General features: G+C 35.3%; 1 long non-coding RNA gene across 1 annotated transcript in view; it reads right to left on the minus strand.

Moving 5' to 3' along the window:
• Positions 1–15,453: 15,453 nt before the first annotated feature.
• Positions 15,454–27,121, minus strand: part of LOC141493858 (uncharacterized) — a 304,223-nt gene continuing 292,555 nt past the window's right edge. The window contains exon 7 of the long non-coding RNA XR_012470340.1: positions 15,454–15,556. This is a non-coding gene — a long non-coding RNA (uncharacterized LOC141493858). The remainder of the gene's footprint in view (positions 15,557–27,121) is intronic.

Consider the following 27,121-nt stretch of genomic DNA (forward strand, 5'->3'; position numbering starts at 1 on the left):
GTGCTACACTTGGTATTGAAACATCATCAATAAATCAAAGACCCTAATCTCAAGGAATTTACCGTCATGTTCTCCTAACTTCTATCCCTTTTTTTTGGATACCACCATTTTCCAATAGCACAGATGTATAACCTAGGAGTCATCTTCAACATTTTCTCCTCATGTACCCTTCTTTGCTTCCAGTGGAGTTTTAAGATTAGATACTAAGCAGCCTAATTAGACCTCAACATGGATGAGGTACAAGACAATAGATGTTAAAACACCTTGTCAAATTTAAAGCACTATATTAATGCTTCTTCTTCTTATTATTACTACTACTACTACTACTACTACTACTACTACTACTACTACTACTACTACTACTACTACTGCTATTAGCTGTGTGACCCTGGGCACATTTAACCCTGCTTGCATCAGTTTTCTCATCTATAAAATGAGCTAAAGAAGGAAATGGGCCTCCAGTCTAATGGTGATTTTAACTCCTGCTGAGTTAAAAAAAATGCTTCAAAGATAATACAAAGTTATTCTGGTAAATGTTTAACAACCAGACTCTCCGGGAGAATGTGTGTGTGTGTGTGTGTGTGTGTGTATGTATGAGTGTATGTGTGTGTACACACATACACACACAACACATATATAAATATATATTTTAAGTTTTATTTATATAATACTTTTTAGAGTCAAAATAATCAATTAAACAAGAAATTGAGCCCTAATTTGAAGTGATTGCTGATTTTAGGGCATATCAGAGCTCACACTGCAGATTTAGCAATCTATTCTCTCAAGTTGGTTAGAACTGACACTAGAACACCCCTAGATTCTAATTAGTTGCCAAATCTCATTGATTTTATGTATTCACTATCTATTGCTTCTGTTCTCATCTCTGAGTTAAGTTTTTTTCAGTTCTGCTTGCCTTTTCATGACTCCATTTGGGGTTTTCTTGGCAGAGATATTAGAGTACCTGGCCATATCCTTCTTCAACTCATGTTATAGATGAGGAAACTGAGGCAAGAAGGTTAAATGTCTCAGGAAATGTCTCCTTGACTCCAGACCTAGTCTGCTCTCTATTCACTGTGCCACCCACTCAGCTTAGACCAGACCTGCCTTGCCTCTGGCATTTACTATTACAATAGGTTCCCAATTCATTGCTTTTCCTCAAGTCTTTCCACTAATCTTTAGGATATAGTACAAACCCTTATCTTTGGCATTTAAAGGTCTTAGCAGTCTGACTCTATCCTATTTTTCCAGGCTGATAACCCATTATTCTTCTTCATGCACCTGTGGTATTGGCCTGCATGCTATTCCTCATATGAAATATTTTACCTCATCTCCACACCCAGGTCAGCAATGCATTCTCTCTTCACCCTCTCACTTTTAAAATCCCTAATACTGTTTTTACTTACATGTGAATGTGTTCTATTTCAAATCTAAATTCTTTGAGAGCAGTGAAATAAGTATTGTGTTTATCATAGTAACTAGTCCTTCCATTAGAAGCACATGTAAACATTTGCTAATTTTTTATTATCATTATCATTATTATTATATCCCTTCTTATATTTGTACTTTTATCATACAGCACACATGCAAGATTTGGAATAAATTTATTGTTAATGAATTCTATCCTCTCCCTTATTTAAAGCTTTAGATTCCTTCATCATCATCATCGAATTTAGATTTGGAAGAAGTCTGAAAGGCCATCAAGTTCAACTCCCTCATTTTAAACCATTGGGAAAAGAAGGCACATAAAGATGGAGCGATTAACCCTAGGTCACAGAAGTAATAACTAGCTGTTATTCCAGAGACTTACTGAGCAACTACTTCTGGCGGGCGACTCAACTTGGACATGAAGGTATAAACAAGCATCTCATTCACTGCAGGAAGAGATGCAGCATTTCAATTAGCCCCCTGCCCTGCTGGTCTTGAAATGAACACATTTCCATCCTTCAGGATTTTTAAGGGGTTTTGAGGGCTAATATTGGAGGGGAAATTGGGGTGGAAAATAACACAGGAAAAACTTAGAGAGTTACAGAATTAGTAAGAGCATCCTAAAAATAAATAAGCACTTATTAAACATTAAGCAAATTGTTATGGTAAATACTTTGCAAATAGTATTTCATTTGTTCCTTACAATAATTCTGTGAGGTAAGTATTGCCATTATTTTGCCCATTTTACAGATAGGAAATTGAGGCACAGAGAGGTTAAGTGATATGCCTAGAGTCACACAGCAAATGTTTGAAGGCTGATTTGAATTCAGATGTTCTTGACTTTAGGCAAGATGCACCAACCACAGCTAGTTACCTCCAGAATCCTGGTCATCCAAGAAATTAGAGCAAGAGTTCAGCCTTGGCACTTGCTAAGAATCACATTTTAATCCTACCAGAATTCCCTATTTTCAGTGCTCATTCTCAGCATCCCTTGCTCCCAATCAGTTGCTGGATCACATTCGAGGTTTTCTAGGAATGTTTCTTTCCATTCCCTGAAGTCAGCATTCTGTCTCCTGCCATCACTATTCTACATGGGTTTCACTGCAAGCCTCCCAAGTAACCCCCCCTTTACCTCAGCCTCTTAGGATCTTCAGTGTCCATCAAGACTTGACTCAAGCACCACTTACTCTTTCCCAGTTCTCCTGTTGTGAGCATTCTCTCTATTCTTCAATTATCCTGTATTTATCTGTGCATTTGTTTTGTCTCCCTCAATGGAATATTAGCTCTTGGAAGAAATGAATTGTGCTTTTTTAAAAAAATTGTCATTGTTATTCTCAGCTCTTGAGCACAATATTTGCACATAGTGTATAATAAATACTGTATTAAACAAATTCCAGCTCAAGTAGATTCAATTCAGAACATAAAATCAACTTTTCAGTATTATCTCTGAGCATAGGGTTATGAACTGATGGAAGCCCTTTCCTGCAAGGGTTCACTTCTGAATTTTAGATAATCCTCCAAAGGAGTAGATAAACTCTGGATGTGGGCCAAATTCACTCATCCCACCCCCCACCCCCACTTCCTTATTTTTGTGGACAGCTAAGAATGGTTTTTATATTTCTAGATAAGATTTTATTATATTTAAAAATTAGAAAAACCATTCTAAGCTTACTTACAAAAACAGTCGGTATGCTTCTTGTCATATTTTGCTGACCCTTGTTCTAGATTGCTGGCTCTAGAATCAGAGAAAATGGATTCAAATTTCACTCCTGACAGTTACTATCTATATGACCTTAGGTAAGTCACTTAACAATCAGTCAAAATGTATTAAGTACCTCCTAAACTCCTAGCACTCTGCTAGGTCCTGGCAAATTATTACACATAATGAAATAATCCTTACTCAAAATTTTAAAAGAAGTTTACAGAATAATAGAGAAGACAGGCAAATATTAAAATATAGACTTCATAAATGTGAAGTATTATAAAAATATGATATATGATTATATAACAATTATATGTATGATATATAAAATGATCTTTTATATATAGTGTTATGATATATTATGTAAATGATATAATATATAAGTATTGAATAAATTTAATTATATAATAAATATATATGCATATATAAAGTAGCAAATATTACAAGGTAGTTTTGATTGGAGGACACTAGCAGTTAAAGGGATCAGGAAAAACTATGCAGATAAAGGCTTAGAGATAAAAATGTCTAATGAGAAAAAGAAAAAGGAAGTCATTATCTTTCCTGGGGCTCACTTTTCTCACCTACAAAATAGGGGTGATGAACTACTGAGTTTTGAGGTCTCTTTCACCTTTAAGTTCTATGGTCTATTGGTCTCAAGTTTACCTTTATCCAAGACTTCCTGGCTCTAATCTACCCCACCCTACTTAACTTTTAAGAATTTCCCACTTGGGCTTCAAATATTCTTTTCTGACATGAAGAAAGCTACCTACTTTAGTTTTTAGTGATTCTGTACCCTAAAAGTCTCAATTCACTTTTTTCCTAGTTAAGATTTGACTAAAGCATATTCACTAGCTCTGTATCAAATGTGCTCATACACTTTAGGTGAAACTTAGTTTCTTAGTTTATTGCCACAGATTGTCATCTGGGTCTTATTCTCAAAAGGTCACGTCCTCAGAAATAAGAGACCTGGGTCACTATAATCCTGCTTATTCAATCTATTCTTCTTTACTCTTTATTCAAAGTCTATGACTGCTGTCTCACCATCAACCAAGTTCCTATTTCCAGTCTCAATATAATTTATTCTTTGCTCAGAAACAGTGGAAAGATCACTGACCTTGGAGTTAGAAGACCTGTGTTTAATTAATGGCTTTGTGATATAGTAGTTTCCTCATCTGGAAGACAAGAGTATTGAACTTGGCAACTTCTAAGATCCCTTTCATTTTTGTGAAAAAACGATTCAAAGCTTTCAAAAGATGCAGTTGATTGCCTTCTGTGAACTCCTGCCAGACTTCATAGGATTTCTTTCCATTTCTACTGGAAAATGCAGGGGGAAAAAAAAAAAAACAAGGGAATTGAACATACATAAGATATTTTAGGTTAGCAAGATTAAGGTAGTAAATCCCACCAACTTTGCTGTCTAATTCTTAACTTTTGATGTAACAAAATACAAAAAGAAGCAAGATTCTTCATAGATAGTGAGGTATTCCATTTAATCTTGTCATTGTGCTGATGACCCCAATCCTGGATCACTGAAGAGTCTCCTAAATGAAATATATAGTTTTCCATAAAGGTTCTACCAAACAATTCACATGGGAAAAGTCAAGTGGATGAAGAATATCTATTGGATATGGATATGCTATTTGAGGGAATTCTTTATATAGAACTAATCCATTCAAATATGCATCTTTTATTAATTTAATTTTTAAAAATTAAATGTAATGATAGTTTTCAATATCCATTTTTGTAAGATTGAGTTCCACATTTTTCTCTCTCCTTCCCTTCTCTCCCTACTCTCCAAGTAATCTGATATAGATTATACATGTACAACTATGTTAAACATATTCCCATATTAGTCATGTTGTAAATGAAGAACCCAAACAAAAGTAGAAAAAGCCTTGAGAAGGAAAAAACATGAAACAAATTTTTAAAAATGAAAATAGCATGCTTTGGTCTGCAGTCGGATTCCCTAGCTCTTTTTCTAGCTGTTGGTAATATTTTATATCACAAATCTTTTAGAACTGTCTTTGAACAGTGTGCTGCTGAGAAGAACTAAGTATATCATAGTTGATCATCATAAAATGTTACTATTAATGAACATATACATCTTAAATGAATATCAATTCAAAGATGAACAATTAATTGGTTCTAGAATTGGATAGTAGGAAGACAATAGGAAAAAAATGCATTTGGGAAATACCAAGAAAATACCAAAGAAATACTTTGTCTGAAACAAAGTACATCTTTTCAACTCTGATACTGTTTTTCCTGATGAATTAAAGTTTTAAGAAACCTAAAGGTCAATGGAGAGACGTAATGTCTATGAATAAGCTATAAAGTATTTCCAGTGAAGAACTGCACAGCAGTAGTGACTTAAAACTTTCATCAAATAGATATATGATCAGAAGAATATTATTAGAATGTAAACTTCTTGGAAGTAGAGCCTATCTCTGTTTTGAATTTGTATTGCCACCATTTAGCACACTAGCACCTAGTGTATGTTTTTTCATTTATTTATTCACTGTGAGAGTAATGAATAGCAGATGGGCAGCCTATGTGCTCTTATGGTATACATATAATGGAAAAAGATGCAAAGAAATGCCTCCAGCATATGAATGAACCTTTTGAAGAAAATTTATGGGAAGACATGAACAAGAAGAGTAACAGGATGATAAAGGGTGGATGGGTTATAAATTGTATCTTTGAAGCAAGTGCTCACATTGAAGTACCAAAGAATGAGAGTCTGTTTATTTAAAGAGATATTTTTCCTTTGTCCCTTAGAATGTAGAATGCATACTGCAACTTACTTCATGAATATTTATTAAAATTATCTATAATTCTGTAAAAGAAAAAATCCAACTAGCAAGAGGAAATTTGCAAAGAATATTTCAAATACTTATTATAATATCTCCTCTTGGGGTTATCCCACCCTCAACTTGAACTTATACTCATTGTTTGTTATCCTCCACCCAAATTCTAGGATTATTGGCTTTTTCTTTGCTCCCATGGTCCACACTTCTTCCCCCTCCCTTTTATTTGAAAGATTTTATTTATTTTGAATTTTACAATTTTTCCCCTAATCTTGCTTCCCACCCACCCCACACACACAGAAGGCAGTCTTTTAGTCTTTACATTGTTTCCATGGTATACATTGATCTAAGTTGAATATGATGAGAGAGAAAACATTTCCTTAAGAAAGAAAAATAAAGTATGAGAGATAGCAAAATTACATAATAAGATAACGTGTGTTTTTTTTTAATTAAAGGTAATAGTCTTTGGTCTTTGTTCACATTCCACAATTCTTTCTCTGGATACAAATGGTATTGTAGATAACCCATAATTGTGCCTGAATGCTGCAATGATGGAATGAACAAGTCCATTAAGTTTGAACATCACTCCCATGTTGCTGTTAGGGTGTACAATGTTCTTCTGGTTCTGCTCATCTCGCTCAGCATCAGTTCATGCAAATCCTTCCAGGCTTCCCTGAATTCCCATCCCTCCTGATTTCTAATAGAACAATAGTGTTCGATGACATACATATATCACAGTTTGCTAAGCCATCACTCAATTGAAGGACATTCAACTCAATTTCCAATTCTTTGCATGGCCACACTTCTTGAAGTTGCTTCCTATCCCATCCATCTCGCTATCTATTTTCCCTGGTGAATGCAATGTTTCCTGCTAGGTATTTATTTCCACAATACCTTACGTGGAATGAAGGGAAAAGGAAAGAGATTCTTATCCATCCTCTTTACTATTACCTCTGGTAAAGACTCAGGGATCACATTTAAACAAAGGCATTGCCTTCCTAAATTTTGTTGGCCATCTAAAGGAGTCGTAGGATTAGCCAGACTTTGCCCAACCAATGGGAAACTATCCTTCTAATGTATTTGGGAAAATGTCTTTATAACTTATAAAGGGAAAACTTTGAGGGTCCATATTACAAAATCTATAGCTCATGAGCTCCTAATAATGAACTTATTTTATAAGAGCATTAGCTCAAAGCAAAAGCATTTACTAAGTTGGCATAATAATAATAGTAATTACATGGCATACTCTCCATATATACTCTTCCATAAAAAATATACAGTATTAAGGATAAAAATGGGTAAAAACTTAAAGCAAGACACATACACACACACACACACACACACACACAGACACAGGAAATGTAAGTTACCAAGGCAACTAATCACTCTAGTCCTACAGGACCCAGATGATATTATTTTTTTTTTGCAAGGCAATGAGGTTAAGTGGCTAGTCCAAGGCCACATAGCTAGGTAATTATCAAGTGTCTGAGGCCAGATTTGAACTCAGGTACTCCTGACTCTAGGACCGGTGCTCTATCCACTGTGCCACCTAGCTGCCCCCTAGATGATATTCTTTCTCCTTTCAGGATAACCTTTAACTGATCTTCACTAATTGCATTGTTTCTGATGCAGAGGTCACCTAAATGTGCTCCCTAAGGTTGCTTCTCTTTGCAGGTCAGTTAATAAATATAAGGGATAATTGAATCTCTAAAGTATTGTCAGGGATCAAGATTCTTGGAATCACTTCCTGTCCCACATGTCTCTCTCTGCTCCCTGACCAATGCATTCTCCTCTTGGTGGATGAGTAAAACAATACATGTAATGGAGATAAAGACAGTAAAGAGAGTAGAATCCCTTACACTTTCTTGTCTTCTTATATATGGGCAGAAGTTATATTCCACAAATCCACTTTCTAGCTAAAGTCTCTGACTGCCTGCAGGACCAAAAAACTTAACTCTTTAAAAGCCACCAGTGTTGGCAGTCAATCTTTGGTCAGTCAAAGGGAAGTTCATCCGTTGCACTAGAGAGATTTTGTTTTACCCTTTTTAAAGGGGATACCTGGGCATAAACACCTTTGTACTTCCTCTGACACATATACCACTACATTTCTGTTATCTACCCTTAACTGTGATTACATATTTTAAGATAAGGCAAGGACCATTTTTCTCTCTCCCCCTACTTAAATTCAGAATTGGAGAATTTAGGGAATGGAACTACAAAAAGAAGTAAATAATTATAGTGGTGGAACAGTAGAATCTTAGGACTATAAGGGACAGGAAGAGGTTTTTGCCCCATGGCAAAGGAATTCATTCAAGGCAATCTAGAAAATAAGTCATCTATGGTTCTGCCTATTAAATTTCACACCATCTAGACCAGTCAGTCAAAATAGTTGATCTTATAGTCTCATATAGCTTCAGTTTAAGCCTCTTTAAAATTCTCAATGAAGAATTTTCCCATCATTTCCTTTGGTAGTACATTCCAGGGTCTAGTAAGCATTAAGTTCTTTTCACTGCAAGCATCCTAATTTAAAAAAAAAATTGTCTATCCCCCCTTCTAATACTCAGTAGAAAGAACAAATCTCACTGGCACTCATGTAGAACCCCTTATTTTATATGAAGGCTGTCATTACATTCCTTAGCCTTCTGAAATATCAGGGAAGATATTGTATAAAGTCTCTATTGCAGGAAAATTGAAATTCCTTTAAGAATCATTGAACCGTGACAATATTGAAGGGAGTGTTTTCCCGCAAAGAAATCTGTCCTTCATCCAATGGAAGGATGAAGCACTATGGGGAGAAGAAAATCAATGCATATGTTCCTGATTATTTAGTAAGACAAAACAACTTTAAAAAAATTCCAAAAGATATTTGATGCAAATTTAGAAACAAGCTCAAGTTCAAAGTATATGTTGGGAGGATTGGATGGCACCTATGGGATCCCATCCTATCAGATCTAGTTAACCTAAATCTACAAAATCAATAGTACATATGGCCTGTCAGAGTAACACTCCCATAAATCTTTTAAACAGCAGACATATTGACAAATTAGCCATGCTCTCATGTTATCTGATGATTTCACAGATAAGGAAGAACATTTTGTGGTATATCTACATTAAAATCAGCAATAATGGGTTCCTAGAAGAAGAAATGGACAAGGAATAGAGGATATAACTTTTGTTGGGGAAAATTTGCAGTAGTCTTCATGTCAATACTTTTTCAAGGATCTGTAATGTTGGTATGGATATTTCCTCCATTGCCATAGATTGCAATCCTGTTGCCCAGTAGATGGTCTTTTTAAGTGTTTTTGTAGCAGGAAAAATTTCTCTCTGGGATCAAATTGATGTATATGATCTATTTTATTTTAAACATCTTGGCATTTCATCATTACACCATAACTCTTGTGTCAGAGATTTTCATGTCAAGAAGGATCTAAAAGTACTTTTGTAGAGATTTTCTTGTTCTTTCAGCTTCATTGTCCTAACCCAGGGGACAAACTTGAGGAAATCCAAATCTTCCAGTATTTAGAGAATAAATTTCCATTTGCTAATTTTTGCCACTTGTCAAACAACATGGCAAAAGAAATTTTTTTATCTTTTCTTAGAGAAAGAAAAAGACAAAACCAGAGGAATATAAGTGAATGAGTAACTCTTTGTTCCAATTCAATTTCTTACAGACCTGAGAATGTGTGTTCCTCTATGACCTTTGTTAGCCAGCAGATGTTTTGGGCACTGTTTACCTTGGCAATCTCATATCTGCATACTGCTCCCCATTGTTCCTAGCAGGATTCAGCAGCAGGAATGGTTCTCTCTTTTGGGTCAAGATGCCTTTTATAGTTTCCTATTGCTTCCAGGTATGTAAGTATCTTGCTCAGTCAAGCAAGGTTACCTTTCCTGCCAGCAAAACTTCTGTCATTGGTGGGATCTTGGCCTAAAGTAGGGAAAACTTAAGAGTTCTCCTTTACTGGAAAAAGAAGAATGGCTTGAAAGAATTAATAATTCATTTTAGACCACAGACTCTTTTTTTAAAAAATGTTTACTTACTTTAATTAGTTATCTATTAACTATCTTTCCATTCTTTTATTTGTTTACTTATTTACTTATAAGCTATATCTGTTTTGCCACTACTTACATCAGTTTCTGGTCACACAATTTACCCAGAAGTAAAATCTTCTGTTGTTCTCCAGCTTCAGAGCAGTATCCATCACAAACCCCAAGTTCATATTTGTCCTTTTAAGAACTATTAGTTGGAAAAAGAATTAGAGATACATGGATAAAAACAAAAAGTAGTTAATGGCCAAAGATTCTGAGAGGCCTATGTAGGTCTAATATATGGAAAAAAAAATTCTTTTCCATTTTAGCTAAACCAAAATAGAATGGAATTCTTGGAGAAACTGAATTTCCTTTGCTTGAAGTTCTTCATGCAAAAGTCCAGTGACTAAAGTTGCTGGGGAGTTTGTAGAGGAAATTCTTGACAAGCTGGATCTGATCAAGCTTCTGAGATTCCTTTCAACTCAGATTCTGTGTTTGTGAGTATAAAACTTGATGTTACAACCTCTATGAGGATTCCTCTATGAGAACAAAGTTCATCAAGTTAAAAAACAATATTCCAATCACTCTCTATTCAGTAACTTCAATCTCCTAACAACGTAGTTTTAACTTCTACTAACATGACAGCTGTGCTAGAATTCCTCGGGTAGATGTGCCTTCTAATGGGGAATTCTTTCTCAAGTTGGTGAAGTTGAGTTTGGGGTCTGGCAGGAGTATGCTGTAGCCAACTCTAGCCAAGCCAATTAAATTTTCAGTGTGAGCATCAAAACCTCAAAAATGGTTATCCCTACAAATCAGGGCTTGGTTTATTGTTCTGTTGGTTGTCTAGACATTTAAAAAAATTTTTAAATGTTTAAATTAGTCTCCAGTCTGATGATGACTTTATTTTCTGAAGACTAATAATCATGATAATAATACCATCATTTATCTCCAAAGTTCTTTATATCCACAATTTCATTTCAGTCACAAGCATTCATGGGGAGGAGGGAAAAGACCTCCACAGACAATATTTATTAACAGTCTATTTGTTTATTAAAAATTACCAAATGTACATTATGATGTTCAGACACTGTATTTGAAGAGTTTGAGGAAAGATCAAAATAAATAAGTCAGAGTTAGAAACTTGCTCAAATCAAAGAATACACAAAAAGGACAAAACATGGGCAGTTTCAGTAGCCTGGGACATTTGGATTCATGTGACCTGAATCTGAATTCTGAGTCACTATCTGAATGACCTTGGGAATATTACCACTTCTCAGGGTCTTCATTTCTTCGTCTGTAAAAATTAAAATGGTGAGACTAGATATCTTCTAAATTCCCTTCTGACTTCCCTTCTCTATGATCCTCAGTTCCTTAAGCAAAGATTTTTTTCAATGACTTTTTGGAAAGAATGCTAATTGAATTGGAAATTATCCCTTTTTATGATAAATTGAAGGGCACAGGTAAAATATTTTAAAGGATTAAAATTTAGACTTCAACATGGGTAGTAGAGCTAGATCAGTGACGCAGTCTTTAACCCCTTGGTCTGTGGGACTTCAAAACTGTAAAAGTAATTTTTATAATTGGAAAATGAAGTGGGCAAAAAACCAGTCAAGTTAACTCCTTATTCTCAGCAACATGGAGTGGTTTAACATGTTTCCATGGTGTTAATTGAATAAATCTTTCATGATAACAGTAAACAATAATAATAGTAAAGTGTATATGTGGATTATAAAATGCTATTTCTCTCTTCACAAATTTAGACATAATTTCATTATCCAAAAGCAAATAAAGTTTAAATTTTAAAAAGTAATTTCAAAATGATTTTTATTGGTTCTATTATTCCTTTTGTGTAAGGAACTCAGGTAAAGGAAACCCACCTTGTAAGTTGACATTTATTTTGAAATTTAATGGTTATAGACATTTGCCTGGTGATATGAGTCAATAACTTACCCAGTGTGATATAGTCAATGTGTAGCAAGATGGTACTGATTAGGGAATAGGTGTTTCATTCATTTCCAAGTGACTGATTCCATCCAGGGGATCCAATGGACCTCTTTCCATGTTTTCCCTGACAACCCTTACATTTATGACTATCTCCTTTGGCTTGTTTGACTTTCTTTTTGTGAACTCCATATATTCTTGTACTGACTTTTTGGTATTCCAAAAAAACCTTCAGTGTCAATGTTAGGACAGTTTTCTACTCCATACTGACTCCCAACTTTGATATGATACAGAAAGAATATATACCAAATCAAACCTTGACAAACAGAGAAAAACCATGACTCCAGCTTAAAATTTCTGCTTTGTATAGTCTGTATGTGAGGCCAAAGGATGAAATAGATTGTAAATTGACCTTAGTTGTTGGGCCATTTTAGTTGTGTCCCATTCTTTATGACCCCCCACTTACGGTTTTCTTGGTAAAGATACTGCAGTAGTTTGCCATTTCCTACTCCAGCACATTTTACAGATGAGGAAACTGAGGCAATTGAAGTTAAGTGACTTGCCTAGGGTCACACAGTAAGTGTTTGAGATTAGATTTGACCCACATTCTATCATGGACCACCTACCTGTCTTGCTAATGACCTTAGAGTCAAGAAAATCTCAGTTCAAGGCATGACTCTGATAGGCAGTCAGTCAATAAATCTTTATTAATTGCCTCATTTGTGCTAAGTACTGTGTTAAGCACAAATTTAGCTCCATGACCCTTAGTCACAACTTGTCAGGACCTCTAGCCATTCCCTAAGCCAATAAATCACAGAAGAGTTGCCAATCTCCCCTGTAGAAGGAATTTCCTCAGTGAAGTCCCCAAATTCCCACAAAATCATGGGTATACAAAAAACAGAATACAAGTCATGATCAGCACCCCTGTCTTACTCGGAAAACTCACTATGTCTCACTGTGTTTCCTTTTAAGAGGAACTTAAAAAATGTATGTGGAATAAAAGTGAAAAAAATCTAAATGCCTCTGCTCCCTACCCAAGACTTCTGACAAGGATTTCATTTTCACAGACCCACAGGATAAGCACCCCAGTTGAACAACTGCTATGCAAGTCATATAATGATTTTGCTTTGATAGGTCAGGTTAGCCACTCTGACTATACAAAGAAAAGGGAGGAGGGAAATTCCAGCTAATTCTTGTGATTTTCATTTTCGAACCTACAGTATTTTTAGAAGGTGGTGTCCTATAAAGGAAAATCAAGAAAAAGAAGGAACATCCTGTATAGCCTACAATTAGAGTGCTGTGTTGAGGAGGTGGTGACTGTCTAGGGATTAAGACAAAGCCTCAGATCCTACCCAGGCTTGCTTGCCTCTTAAAAGGGAGAGACCCCAAACTACTTGTTCAAGGCCATCATGTGGAGGGCTTAAAAGGGCTTTCTTCTGATCTCAAGGTCTAATGGAATGCTTCATCTCTGGTCTTTCAGGAATTTGTAGTATGAGTTTAGAGATGCTACAACATTGGTGCTAGATAGAGAGTACAGTAGGATTTTAATGATATAAAACCCCAAATAGCCATATATCCACTAAAACAATTCCTATTCCTGTCTCATTTTGTATGCATTGTTCATTATTTTGGTGAGGGTGGAGAGCTATTCTCTTTACTGAAGAGTTTTGAGGAGGAAGCAAAATCCCCCCAGAACCCAGAAATCCAGGGGTCCAGCCCCTGCCTCTTCTTCAAGTCCCTCTCAGGGGGTCTTCCATCCCTTGCTTCATTCTCCTCTGACTCTCTGAGTAAATAAATTACTTCTACTTCCAATCTAAACCTTCAAGGCAGAGACTGGGATTGAGCGGTGGGATAGACCCAGAAACCTTTACTTTACTTTTGAGGCAGGGGGTGGCACAGCAAATAGTGTGTTGTTCTGGTAGTCATTTTTTCAATCAGTAAACATTGATCAAGCACCCTTTGTTAATACTTTGTTAAGTGAAAGAGATGAAAAAAGATAATCTCTGCCCTAGTTAGGAAGATTTACATCAAATCTTTAAAGTTAGCTTCTTTCAAAGTTCAGCTTGGTATCTTCTCTGGCACAGTGGGTAGAATGCTAGGTCTGGTGTCTGGGATTTGTTTAGTCGTTGTCAGTGTTGTCTGACTCTGGGATTTTTTTGGTAGATATACTGGAGTGGTTTGCCATTTCCTTCTGCAGATCATTTTACCGATGAGGAAATGGAGACAGAGTTAAGTGACTTGTCCAGAGTCACACAGTTACTATCTGTGGCTAAATTTGAATTCAGATTTTCCTGAGTTCAGACACAACTCTATCATCTACTTCACTGCCAAGAGTTAGGATTCAAGAAGACCTGAGTTCAAATTTAGCCTCACTTACTTGCTGTGCAACTGAGCAAATGACTTAACCTCTATCTCATTTCCCTCAGCTATAAAATGGAGAAATAATAACACTACCTCCCAGAGTTCTTTTGAGGATCAGGTGAGAAAACATACATCAAGCCCTTAGCATACTCCTAGCATAATATTATGCACCTAATAATAATCCCTTTTGCTTCTCTTCTTCCACTGGATTGAGTTCAAAATATCTGAGAAGAAATTATTCCAGGTATGGGGAAGGAGAGGCAGCCTGTTCTTAGATCTGGAAACTGGAAGTAGAGGGCCATGAATAAATTTAACCAGGTAATCATTCATTTCTGACTGCCCCTTTTTCTCCCTATGGCTGAAAAGGTCAGACTGTATCATGGTATCCCACACAAAGTAGAATTCAGCCTCCTCCCCTTGGAATTCCTCTGTATAAGTTATGGATCCTCTTGAATGTCACTAAAGTGGCATTCCTAGAGGATCTCATCTGCCTGAAGAGAAATTATGGTTTCCTACAGGATCCAAAAGGAATTTCTCACAGTTATGTCTATTTCAACAAGATCCAAAACTTCAATGGAATATAAATGTGTTATAAAAACAAGGTTTCATTTTTTAAAGCTGATACCTACTTTTAAAAGTCTACAGTGATGAAATCTTCTGATTTTCAATTACTTTCATTTACATAAACATGAATCTTCTTCAACCCTACTGTGTCCCATCCCTAAACAAATATTTATGAAAAAAAGAAAAAAGAAAAAATATTCAGCTGTACTAAGCAACCCACTTCCAAGTATTTCACACTTTTTCTGAAAAGAGGAGTGGGAAATACATTTTTTCTTATTTCTTCTCTGGACAAAGATTAATCATTATAATTACATATTATACTCTACTAGCCCCCGGCTTTTATACTGGGTATCCTCCATATCTAGAAAGCTCTGCCTCCTTCCTTTTGCCTCTGCGGTTCCCTGATATCTTCCTAACTACTAGTGCATTTGCCTTGCTTCTACTATGTATAGATCTTGTATTTACTATCTATTTGCATGCTGTCTCCTCTTGTAGAATGCTCCTTGAAAGCAGAGACTGATTTTGTCTAGTTCACAATAAATAATATATGTTTGTGGACTGAATGACACACTATTCATCTTTATTTGTTTTCAATTTAACATTGTTAACAGTATGATGTGTATTTTTTTATAGTTCTGCTAATTTTGTCTGTATCAGGTCCTATGCACCTTTCGATGATTCTCTGAATTCTTCATTTTCATCATTTCTTGGTGTGTAGTGGAGTGCTGACCTAGGAGTAAAGAAGAACTGAGTTTGAATCTTTCCTCAGATATATACCAACTATGTAACCCAAGTATATTGCTTAAACATTTTCAACCTCAGTTTCTCCCTATGTAATTAATAATAGTAACTGCTTCAAAAGGTGATTGTGAAGGTTAATGAAATAATAACTGTAACACACTTCACAGACCTTAAATCTCTACCTAAATGTTGACTCTAATTGTGATTATTGATATTTCATTATACTGAACTATCATATTTATTGTGTTCCTTTCCTCAATTGATGTGTGCTTCCTTTCTTTCAAGTTCTTGACTACCACAAAAATACAAACACGACTAGTTGGGTGTATATGGAAACTTTTTTCTGTTTTTGCCCTTCTTGAAGGTCAGTACCTAGCAACAGGATGAAGAGGTATAAGCAACTTAAAAAACATTTTTTATATAATTTCAAATTTCTTTTCAAAATATTTGGACCAATCCATAGTCCCAGAAATAAGATAATAGTATACCTGTCTTTTCATAGCTCCTAAAATAATGATTATTCCAACTATTTTAATCTTCATAAATTTTATTGGTATAAGATGAAGCCTTAAGATTTTTTCAGTTTCATTTTTTATTAGTTATGATAGAAAAGCTTTTTATAAAATCATTAATAATTTCCAGTTATCCTGTATTTATGGAAGACAAATCTAGACTGAGTAGAACAGATTACTTAGAATAGGGACAGAGTGAGAAGAGAAATCAATGAAATAACTGACATAAGTTGTAATAAGGCTCTGCACTGACATGTTAGCAGGGCAAATAAAGAAGGGACAGTTACAAGGGAGGATAGTATATTTGTATTGGATTAAGGAAACTGTTCTGAACATATGAGAGCTAGATTAATGTGGAATAATAAGAAATGTGATTGCATGGACAGAGATAATAGGGAGAACCTTGAAAGTCAGACAGAGGAGCTGGATGTGTCAGAAATAGGGAGTCATTGAAAGTGCTTGAGCAGAAAAGAGACATGAGTATAAGAAACCAGACCAGGCACTACAGGTCCAATGGTAGTCAATAGACCATACTTTCTAGATCATATTTCCTACTTCTAACTCTAGAATCTCTTCTTTCTGATCCATTATTGACAAAGCCTTCAGAATAAACATAGAAATAAATAAGTCTAACCATATCATTATCTTCTTCATAAACTTTCATTGATTTCCTGTTGCCAATATGATAAGCCATAAACCCAGAAACTTCTATTTAAGGTCTTTCAAATTTTGACTGTAATCTACTTTATTTTATTCACTTATCTGTATGTGTTCCTCTGTTCTAGCCAAACTGGATTTCTTGTCATACCCTAATTCCATGGGACACTCACGATTCCATTCATTTGCAAAGGCTCTTCCCAATGATTAGGACACATTCCCAATTCATCTCTGACTGTTGAAATCTTTGTCTTTCTTTAAGGACCAACTTACATCCTAATTAGAGACCTCACTGATCATCACATTTATAGCGTGATGTTTCCATTCTCAAGTTTTCTAAAAGCACTTTAAATCAGTTCATTAATTTATCAACCAAATTGATTAAACACTTACCAAATACAGACTATTATGCTATTTCATAAAACAATATAGTTTAGATAGACTCATTCCCTAATGAGGATAAACATAAGCATAGATATTTACCTATCATCTATCAATCCATCCATCTATCATCTATCTATCATCTATTTATATCTAGATTTGATACCTAAATGTTACATACAGATCCTTAGAATCTGTTTTGAGTCCCTAGCTCTATTGTTCACAAAGTCCCATACCCTTCCAGCTCTCCAAATTACCAGAATTACACACACACACACACACACACACAAACACACACACACGGACCCCATACATAGTATTAATACAAAAAAGGTACACAAACAAACCCAAATCTCTCCTCCCAAATTCTAGATTTTAAGTTCAATACCTCTCTACTGCCCTTGTACTTATAGCACAATGAAACAGATTCTTGCATTTTCCCTATTTCCTAATTAACCTTTCAGTCAAAGGGTGTCTAGAGAAGTAAAATAATACCTTGGTTTTGCACTTGAAATATACTGGATTTTTCAGAACGTACTACAATTATGGAAACTTTATCACTCCTTAAAGTTGAGTTAACTGAGGCACCCCCTTACCCCTACCCTTGCCCCACCTCCAATCTTCTGACTGATCTGAGTATTAATATGGGTTAGCTGCTCCGTTGTTTGCAAACCTTTATATGACCTTGCACAACTCCAGAGGATAATCCTTGTCTATTTAATCATTTCCTTTCTACTTCACCTCTTGCTTATTTTGTTTCTTCATTATTTTTTCTGTTCTCTCCAACCTTCAAATTTATCCTCCTGACTCTTATTTAACTTTATGTGTGATGCCATTCCTATTGACACTCATAGGAGATTCTTGGAATTGCAAATTTCCAAGGAGAATCTGTAATTAATTGTTCTCAAGGAACAATATGGTAGCACATATTATGGAAAACACACAAGAGAAGTACTCAGAAGGGTTGGCAATGACTATGAAAAGTTACAATAAGCACCTGAAGCACCAGATACCCTCCACTGCCAGTAGCCGAAGAGGACTTGGAGTGGCTATTGGGTCAGCCTTTTGGTATTCTGGTGAATTGTTTTTTGTTTTTTAAGAGTCCATGGAGTCAAAAGTATAAGAGAACTTAGAGATCATGTAGTCCAGTCCCCTCATTTTATAGATAGAGAAACTAAGGTACAGAGAAGTTAAGCTATGTGGTTTAGTGTACAAAACCCTGGATCGAGTCAGATTGACTTGATTTCAAATCCTCTCAACTGTGAAACACTGAGCAAATCATTTATTCTCTGCTTGTTTCAGTTCCCTCATCCTTAAAAAAGGAATACTAATAGAATCCACCTCCCAGGGTTATAATGAGGATAAAGTAAGAAAATATATGTAAAATGTTTTACGAATTTTAAGAAGCTATAGCAATACTAGCAATGACTATCATTATTGTCTAGGAACATACAGCTAATAAGTTCCTGAGGATGGATTTGAATACAACTTTGACCTTAGTGGTAGAGAGTATTAATACAGACACACAGACAGATGAGAAAGAGAGAGAAAACATTGGGGAAAAAAGCAGTGTCAAAAAAGGAAAAGAGGAGAATGAAGAGAGGAGAAAGATCAAATGGAATTATAAGATTACAAAAAGAAGACATTGCAATATGTTGTTGCTAACAGTATATTTATCTTTGTACTCTTATCTTGCTTGCCTGTGGAAATGAAGAAAAGCATGGCAGTGAATGAAAGACACACAATGCTAAAATGTTATGTATATACCAGATAAGCAATTTATCTGATGCTTTAATCTTTGATGGAAGGCTGGTTGAAAATTATATAACCTTTTCTCTAGGGAGTAAATGATAAATCCTAGGAATAAACTGAATTCTTCTACTCTGAAAGAGATAAAAATTTTCAGGTAATCTTCTTTAGTACATGACATCATAAGGATACATCTATAGAACAAAAGACAATTTAAGAACTTTGGGCAAAGGCCAAAGGAAGTACTTATGCAACACTAATTTGATCATTGTATCAATCTATATCATTTTATTATAATTAAATAAAAAGTTGTAATTAATAAATCAGTCTCCAAAATCTGGATCTTTGCTAGCCTAATGGAGATAAATAAATGGATTGAAATCCAGTCATACTTTAACAACCTCTATGCATTTCAATTTTCCTAAATTTGAAAGAAATGTGCAACATTCTGAGAAGAAAGAATTAAAATAAATACAAGCATTAAAAAGTAGGATCATAGAATTAATAATGAATGGATAAAAGGGTTGAAGAAGAGACAAAAGGAAAAGCAATGGTTTTCAAGAAACAAGAGCTACTTAGGTTCATAATTTTAGACCAGCAAGGGACCTCAGAGATCAAAGCTGTTCTCTTTCCTTCTAAAGACTAACTTTAAAAAGAATTTTAGCTTCAATATGAAGGATTTATACTGGATTTAATGAAATGGAATTGGTACAGCTCTAGGAAAAAATTTAATTATGAATTGCCTATTGTGGGAGTGTTTTAAAAATAGAAATGAATTTCATCTATCTAGTGACATCTTATAGCTTTATGATTCCATAATAATAGCTTACATTTAGATAGCATTTTAAAAACTGCTTCCTTCACACCAAATCCAGTGTGGTGAATATTAGAAACATCATTATCCCCATCTCACCAATGAGGAAACTTACCCATAGTCATATATCTGATAAGTAGAAGGCAAGAACAGAACTCAAATTCTATTCTTTTGACTGCTAACTCCAAGTCCAGCACTCTTTGCATTATATTGATTCTGATCTGGTCTCTGAACCTGAGTTTTTCCAGCTGCCTGAAATTCACTAATTATCTACAATTCCATCATTGTGCATCATTAGGAAGAGAGAGAATTCTACTTGATAAATAAGAATCCGTTTTTTATGTTGCATATTCCCTTGCCTCTGCACTTGATTCTGTTACTCTCGGCAATTTTTTAATCTCTAAAATAGAACAAGTAATGATTCTTATTTGCTTTAAAGAATGAAGATGGGGCAAAAAAGAATTTACTGTATACATTAACAATAACATTGTGAGTTGATCAACCCTGATGGATTCAGCTCCTCTCAGCAGTTCAGAAAGCTAGGATAATCCTATTAGACCAACTATGGACAATGCTATCCCCATCCAAAGGAAGAAAAACAAAACAAAATAAAACAAACCTTTCAGAATCTGAAGATTACTATATTCATTTTTTAAAAAGTTCTCTTACATATTTCTTTCCTTTAATCCTAATTCCTCATACCAAAAGTGACTAATCTGTAAATATGTTTGACACAAATATGCATGTACAATATTCACCTAACTGTTCCCTGCTAAGGAGAGAGGGGTGGGAAGGAAGGGTGGAAGGAAATTATAGAACTTAAAAAATATACATATGCATATGGATGAATGTTGAAAATTTTTCATAACATGTATCTGGAAAAATAAAATATCAATTTAAAAAAAAAAGGTCATAACTGTGATCTACCAAAACATCAATTCTAATGAATGGGAAGGTCCTTCACCAAGCATGTTCAGGAGCATCACCATTACCTTTATGTAGGGGGAAGTTTCATTTGTCCTTGGTTAACCTAACCCACAGCCCCAGCTCCTAATAGTCTAGGCTTAGCTGTAGTAGATTGTTTCCTATTTTTTTGCCAAAGAGAAGATCATGATCATCAGATCCTAGATTTTGAGGGGGGGCGGGTTTCTAGGGCAGAGACAAGATGGCAGTGTGAAGCCAGCAAGCTCCTGGAGTGTTTCTCTACATAAAGCTAAATGGAGCCTCTGTACAGACATTAAACCTACAGATACCATCAAAAAGAAAAGACAAGATCCTAAGACGGTTTCAATGGTAGACATCATGAAGGATTTTCAGTGAAGGTCTGTCTTTTAGGGGAAAATGGGAAGTAAAGTCCAGGTAGGCAGGAGAGCAGAAAAACTACAGTACAGTCTAGGTCCTGATAGCTTGATAATAGCATAGGTCTCAGCAGCTATATAGCAAGCCTGGGAACACTGGGGCAAAAGACGAGACTAGGTTGGGAACAAACCACTGCATAGGAAGAATCTGGACATAAAGGAAGAAGCAAACCTCTGCAAAGGCAAGTCCTGAATTGCATAGTCAACATCTTGACTAACCCCAATCCCAGCAAAAAAGCTTGGATCTGTACTCCCTTTACCCCAGGATTAGTGCTCAGACAATCATGATGAGCAAAAAAGCTAAAAGAGCACTCACAACAGAAAACTACTAGGCAGATAAAAATGATAACATTCAGAAGAAAAAAATAGTGAAAAATTAGCTACAGGGGAAGTCTCAAAAAGAGTCTATGAATTGGATTCAAACCCAAAAGCTCATAGAAAAGGTGACTCATGTCCTCTATGGAGCACAGAGGGTCTCTATAATAGCTACCCCGGGTTCAGGTTACTCTGTGACTTCTACTGCATACCGTCATTCAAATACCCCAACTGATATATTAACTTGCTTTTTGTTTTTTGTAAGTCAGTCAGAGGATATAATTAGTTCAAAGCATTGGTATTTAAAGACATAGTATAGTTAGAAAAGTAACAATAATACATCCTTCTCTTTCCCCATAAGTCAGAGGACATAACAGTATATATGATCATCAATTAAAAAAAGTGAACATATATAGGGTTTGCATAGAGAAATTGAGTGTCCAGGAATGTATGATGAAAACCAATTCATATCTCAGATTCTGCAAGATTGTAGATGTCTATTTATAATGTCATTATAGACAAGTGGTAGAGCAGAATTCTGAATTCTGGAATTAAGAAGACTCGAGTTCAAATCCAATCTCACTCCATTTACTAGCTATGTAATCCTGGGAAAGTTATTGAACTTGTTTGCTTCCGCTTCATAATCTGTAATATGATATTAATAATCGTAGTTCCCTCCCAAGGTACTTGTGATGTTCAAATGAGATAATATTTATAATGCATCTAGCACATAGTAAGCACTAAAAAAATACTAGCTACCATTATTTTTACTTAGGTTTGTACTTAGAGATCATATCTCTATTGCTCTCTGTTAGCTTCTCTTTCTTCCCTCTCATTCTATTTTCGGGTTTCTCTTTTCATTGCTAGGCATTTCTCTACAGTAGCATTATGTTCTCCAAAGAGCATCCAGTTTTGGGGCCTCATTTCATAAGGGCTCTCTGTCAGCCAGCTCCACTTCAATCAGCTGAGACAGACTAGAGAGATGTTCCATGATAAGGGGAGGCTGAAAACTCTTTGTTTGCCAGATCACAGCCAGCTCACAAAAGCTACACTGTGTCTTCCAGTCTAAGTCAGTCTTTTCTTCTTATCCCTAAGTTTGGGGCTGAAATCACAGGCTTTTGTTCCAGACATCTAGAGTCAGTTTTTCTATAAAATGATATGTGTTCCCAAAATCACAATAAAAACCACACTTTATGGGGAAAACAGATTTAGAGGAACAAAAACTCTGTCAGTGATAATTTTTTAAGAGGGTCGACAAATGGTTGAGAAAAACATAAATGCTGTAATAGTGACTGCGTCCATGACTTCTGACTGCTGTGTTGACCAGATGCCTGTTGAAACCTTAGGGTGACCATGACAGAAGTAGAGTAGGGTGAAGACCAGCCTTCCTTGACCATGACATCTATAGCACTAGATTATATATAATATATTCATTAAGAAGCACTTTACCTTGACAAAAATCTAAGGTTTGTTTGTGAAAATGGGCTTCTGAAGGGTTGTAGTTTGTGAACAATTGTAAAATGGTGGGATTTTCTGAATAAGAAATTGCATATGCATCCTGAAATTCTTGTCATGCTAAAAAATTTACCCTAATGTATAAATTGAGTTGTAACAAATTTATGTTTTTGAAATAAGTGTTATGGCAGAAATGACTGTATATAATTTAAGACTTGAAACCTAAGATTCTCTGTCAGTGATAAAATCCCCTCATTTTAATGTATTTGTGTAAGCACACATACACGTACACACACACACACACACACACACACACACACACAAACAAACAAAGGTGGATGGATGGACAAAGCTCTATCTATCTGTGTATCTATTAATTATCTAGGTGCTGCAATGGATAGAGCACTGGACTTGAATTCAGGAAGACATGAGAGCAAATCTGGATTCAGAACTAACTGTGGGATTTTGAATAAGGTATTCATCTCTGTCTTCTTAAGTGTTCTTACTTCCAAGGTTGTTGTGAGATAAAATGAAATAATATTTGTAAAATGCCTTGTAAACTTTAAAGAGCCTTATAAATAGTAGCTATTATACATGTGTGTATAAATATATTTATTTAGATACAGATAAATACATATCTAATGTATATACATATACATTCATTTAAACACACTACCAAAACAAAGAGAATACATAAAATACTGCATGTCATATGATCCATAAAATCCTGTACTAAATTAAAAGGTTCTGATGTATATAGAAAGAATACTTAACATAAGAAATAATTTTTCTGTCTTTTAAAACATGGCAGCTAAATCGGTATCCATTTAGATAGGTATTACATTAATATGTTTAATGATGATGAAAATATTCAAGGCTCAAATTTCATACCAAAAATCAATTTGTTCATCCAAATAAATAGTACAATTTAACTTCAAATTTAGGAAATATTTATTAACAACTACTATGAGCAGAGCCCTGGAAAAAAGATACAGTAAGAACAAGTAAGAAGCATTACTTTCCCTCTGAGAGTTCACAGACTTTAGGGTAGTATGAAATGTGATGTCCCAATAAATGGTTTATAGCTGCCTTAAAAAATGAGGAGTATATCCACAATACACTTTGAATTTAATCTGTATGATTAGCATTTTCTCCTTTACTTTGTTAAGTCTAAGTAATCAATGACACAATTAGTAAAGCCCTGATTTGTAATTTTTGCCAATTTCAAAGGTTTAAATGATCACACAGAAAATTTAACAATTGGTCCTCATGAACCAGTTCAAGCACATACTGGCTTTCAAGAATTAACTTCAATAAATCTGTGGATATAAACCACATTTAATTTGAAATGATATATATATATATACTAAGCACATAAAAGAGTCAAAACCCAAATACTATGTATAGTATTAAGTCATTGTTAATTAGATGGGAGGGGAGAAGTCTTCAAGGATTGGATACAAGTTGAGTCTCCAATGATGGGTAGGATTTTATTGGCAGAGGTGGGAGCTTCACTGAACAGAGGGAAAAGGACAAAGTGGAGCCAAGAATGGGGAATAGCAAATAGTCCTGTTTTCCTAGAACATGAGAGGGAACAGTGTGAATTAGAGCTGAAAAAGTATGATGGCATCCAACTATGGAAAGCTCTGAATATGAGTTATATTATAATTGAAAAATAGGGAACTACTGAAATTTTTCGGCAAGGTAGTGAAATCAATTATGATCACAAGGTAATATAATTACTGGAAAGTAAATTCCTAGACGTTAGAAATTCCCCAATGCTAGCTTAGTGACTACATAAATGCTTAATAATAAATGCTTCATTAATTGATATATGATTGAAATTGGGCTGATTTGCCCTCATACTATAACAAGGTCTGTCATTTAGAGAGTCACTTTCTAATAAGGTTTAGATATATTTTATTTCTGAGAAACTAAGGTAAATGTCTCCAATGATTAGAAGTTGAATTAATACATACCTTTTTAAAAAGCTGAGATGTTGAAAGGAAGAAGAAACAACCTTGGAAATTATATATGGATCTGATTTAATCAATGGGCAAAAACAATTCAGAAACTGATTGTTAATCTTTTGCAGATGAGTCTTTCCAAACTAAAATGTGTTGATCTCTGAAGGTTATATACAGTAAATAGACACAATAGCTAGTTGGCACAGTGTATAAAATGCCAGGTCTTGAAGACAGGAAGACATCTTCCTGACTTCAAATCCAGCCTCAGATACTTACAAGCTGTGTGACCCTGGGCAAGTCACTTAACCTTGTTTTCCCTTAGCTTCCTCATCTCTAAAATGAGCTGGAGAAGAAAATGGCAAATCACTTTAGTAGCTTTGCTAAGAAAACCCCAAATGGGATCATGAAGAGGAACAATAGCAAGAAAAATCAGATTCACACCCAAAACCTTTCCATCTTGGTAGAACAAATCATAGTTTGTGGTCGTGTCATAGCCTCTAGGCTCCATTTTCCATATTATAAAGCCTTGAATAGGACTTCAGTGGGGAAAGCTATAAAATGTGGAAAAAAGAGAATAACAATATTAATGTAAATAAAAGTTCAAGACAACAGTAGGAGAGATACCCCAAGTCAGCACAAGTTTTGTGTAAACAAGAATTGCTCTCTGCAGACTTCAGAGGAAAGGTGCCAGGACTTTACGCAGATGGTCAAGGAAGGTTTTACTGAGGTCATACTTGAACTGGACCTTAAAGGACTAGGGCTGCAGGAAAGAAAAAGAGGACTCTAATGAGGTGAAATAACAAGTTATTTCAATTATATTATGACCTTGAGAAACCTTTATATTAAGAAAAAAGATAAATGATACTCTGAAAAACATTAAATTTCAATGTCATCTTACTCTCTGAAGTCTAGGGAAGTAATTTTCAATAGCTTAACTTAGATAACTGAATGGTAGATCCTATAATGCAAAGAGTTCTTTTTTCTCTGACTTGTTCAAGATGACTCTTTTCATGAACTCTCTCTAGGTTTGGAGTGTGGGGATCATCACCCTGTCTACTTTTGCATTCTCTAAATTTATGCTTGATATTTTCCCCAGGCATCTAGTATGAAGACCTTGGTAACCTGGTATTTGTAGTAGATGACATAGATAGCCACCAATATGGGCTTATTTAAGGGGATCTGGAAAGGTCTCTCTGATGGAAAATATCTCTTCCATTGTATACCGTGGCATCTGAAATGCTGTTTTTCATATTGACTATTTATATCTCTTGGATCAACTCCATCCTCTGCCAAATTCACATGTGGGACTCCCACACAAGGCTGCACTGCAGTATCTCTATATTCATTAAGAATCATAGCTCATAACCCCTACCACTATGTTTACTTTGAACTGTGTCCTCTGACTTACTAGAAAAAAAGTTAATGCATTTCATGAAATAACATCCTAAGCCAAGAAGCAATAAAACATTCCCCCATAAACTTGAGGCACACTCTCCCACAAATACATAAACCATGTATTAGAAGAGTAAATCTATTTGGGGAACATATTTGACCTGAATATACTCACTAAGGGACACATATGTGGGACACATATGTGGAACACATGAAGCCAGGAAGCATACACATGAAGGGGAGACCACTGACACTATCATTAGATTGCTTAGGTTTTCAGGATATGTCTTTGAGCTGTTCCTTCCAGTTTGGATCTTACTGCTCTCCCTCCAATAATATTCAAACTTTGTTGGGCACTTTATCTGCTCCAGGTATACTGTCTCTGAAGAACATGTGGACACAGCCTGCTACTCACTGCTTATTTCTGGCCTCATTGGGAAGCTTCAGGAAGTTGCTTTGCTAGTCCTGTGGTCATTAGCAGACTACCAATGTGACACCTCTGGATATGAGCCTGGGAAGTTTCTGCTCCCACTTTCAGAATTCGATGAGAATTGTCTTCTCTGTTCTTGCTCCATGACCCTTAGTTACTCCACTGAAATGCAACTTCTTCCTCACAGTAGGAGGAATGGGTTCTGCCATTTTGTTTTGTTTTGTTTTGTTTTTAACTTAAAAACTCAGAAACTTTTTGTTTCAGTTCTTTCAGAAAAAAAGAAGAGGTTTCATTTACCCAGACATGAGAGTTGTAGTAATAGGAGGAAAGAAAGGTCTCTGTATTTCTATGCATTTACTCTCCAGAAGGAAATTCTTAACCCAGGGGCTTCATACTTTCTAATAGAGAGGAGCTCTAGCTAACTGTTACCCTCAGGCTTAAAGTGATTCATTCACCTATATTTTCTGTTAATCAATGGCAGAGTCTGTCAGAGGCCTCACTCTGCCTTAGAGTTAGAAAAGCTA

Source organism: Macrotis lagotis, chromosome 7, assembly GCF_037893015.1.
Source record: "Macrotis lagotis isolate mMagLag1 chromosome 7, bilby.v1.9.chrom.fasta, whole genome shotgun sequence".
NCBI classification, from domain to species: Eukaryota; Metazoa; Chordata; class Mammalia; order Peramelemorphia; family Peramelidae; genus Macrotis; species Macrotis lagotis.